Consider the following 2,191-nt stretch of genomic DNA (forward strand, 5'->3'; position numbering starts at 1 on the left):
TGTCACCGTCGCCTTGGTGGAGTCAGAGTAAGCGGTGATGAGGAGCTGGATGCTGGGGAGGGTGCCTTCGTCATCGTTCTGGAGGAAGACGGTGAAGAATTCCTTGCCGCGGAATGTCGCGGTGGAAAAACCTGGGAAAAAGCAGGGGAAAAAAGGGGATTTCGGGTTTTTTTTTTGGCAAATATTAGAAATTTCCGCCAAAAAAATAAGCGAAATCGAGAAATAAAGCTGCTTTTTTTTGGTACAGAAACTTGCGATACGAATTTTTGCAAAAAAACAAGGAATGCCGGGGTTTTTTTGGCTGAGAAAAACCTGCCGTAGAATATTCTAGAAAAAATTAAAAAATCAGGAATAACGGGTTTTTTTGCTGCAGAATCACCCTGTAGAAAGTTGTTGAAGAAGTGAGGGAATCAATTCTGCTGCGGAAATTGCGACGGAAATTTCTGAAAATTGGAAATTAGGGAATAAATTTGGGTTTTTTTCTTGCGGAAATGTACAGTCGGAAAGCCTCGAAAACTAAAAATCGGGGAATAAAAGCTTTTTTTGCTGCAGAAATTCCAATAGAAAGCATGGGGTTGGGGGTTTGGGGGGTTTTTTTGGTGTGGTTTTTTTTTTTTAAGCACATAATAAAGGAGTTTTATTGCAGAAATTGTAATAGAAAAGCCCCCAAAATAAAATCGGGAATAAGGGCATTTTGCAGATGAAACCTGCAGGGGAAAAAAAAAGGGGGAAAAGGGGTTTTTTGGACGCAGGAATTGCAGTAGAATGTCCTGAAAAACCTCCAATAAAAATAAAAATAAATTGGTTTTTGGTTTAAACCCCAGGTTCTCAGGGCTTTTGTTGCTGAGGGAAATAAAAAGAGGTTTTTTACGGGGAAAAAAGCCGGGAATATGGGCTTTTTCCGAAAAGAAAATGAGTAAGAAGGGATTTTTGGTGAAAAAACCCCAAATTTTCAGGGTTTTTTGATGAAAAACTCCTAGGAAATACGGATTTTTCTTTAAAAAACCCAACAAACCCAAGGAAAAAAGACGTTAAAAGGGCTTTTTTTTTCTTTTTTTCCCCTCTTTTTTTCTTTTTTTCCCCTCTTTTTTTCCGAAAACACACAGCCAGGTGGTGGCTGTTTCCTAAAAAAAAAAATATTAAGGTTTTTTTCATAAAAAATACAGGTGATAAGGGCTTTTTCTGAAAGGAAAATAAAAATAATTAGGGTTTTAGCGAGAAACAGGTGATAAGGGCTTTTTTTTCCTCTGAAAAAATAGGTAATAAGGTAATTAAAAAACCCAAATTCCACAAACCAAAAAAACCCGATATTACAGGCTTTTTAACGCTATAAACCCACGAGGGATTAAGGGCTTTTTCTTAAAAAATAAGCCCAAACATAACCAAAAACAGGTTAAAAAGGTTTTTTTCTATGAAAGGCAAAAAACCCGCAAAATGAATAGGTAATATAGGCTTTAATTTTCATTATAATAATTAAAAAAAACCCAAACAAGGGAAAAAAATGGCATTTTGGGTCACGAACAGGTGAGGAGCGTATTTTTTTTAAGGAAAAACCCCACCCAAACCATAGAAAATAAGGTTTTTTTTCCTTAAAAACCTGGGAATAAGAACTTTATGCTCCAAACCAAAGAGGTAACAGGGACTTTTTGGGGGAAAAAATCAAGAAATTAGAGGTCTACTGGGAAAAATAAAAAACCCAAAGAAGTGATAAGGGTTTTTTGCTTAATAAAACCAACCGAGCAAACAAAAAACCAACAAAAAAACAGGTGATAAGGGGTTTTTTTAAGGAAAAAACAGGTAATAAAGGCTTTTGGGGGGGAAAAGCAAGAAATTTAGGCCTTTTTTTCCCCTTAAAGAAAAGAGGGAATGAGGGCGCTTTGGTGAAAAACAGGGAATAATGCGGTTTGGCTGGAAATAAAAACAGGTAATCAGGATTTTTTTCCTCCAAAATTGAGTTTTTTCGGGAAGAAAATAGCTAATAAGGGGGTTTTTGCTGAAAAATAAAGGGGTGAGAGCAAGGGTTGGTGAAAACCCAGGAATTTCTTGCCTAAAAAAAGGGGGATAAGGGCTTTTTCTTGTAAGGAAATTGTGATAAGGGCGCTTTTTTTCTGGAAATAAAAGGTAATAAGGGCTTTTTTTGGGGGAAAAAGTGGTAATAGGGGCGATTGAGTGAAAGAAAACAGGTAATAAT

The sequence above is a fragment of the Platalea leucorodia genome, assembly GCF_965183815.1.
Source record: "Platalea leucorodia genome assembly, chromosome: 25".
NCBI lineage: Eukaryota > Metazoa > Chordata > Aves > Pelecaniformes > Threskiornithidae > Platalea > Platalea leucorodia.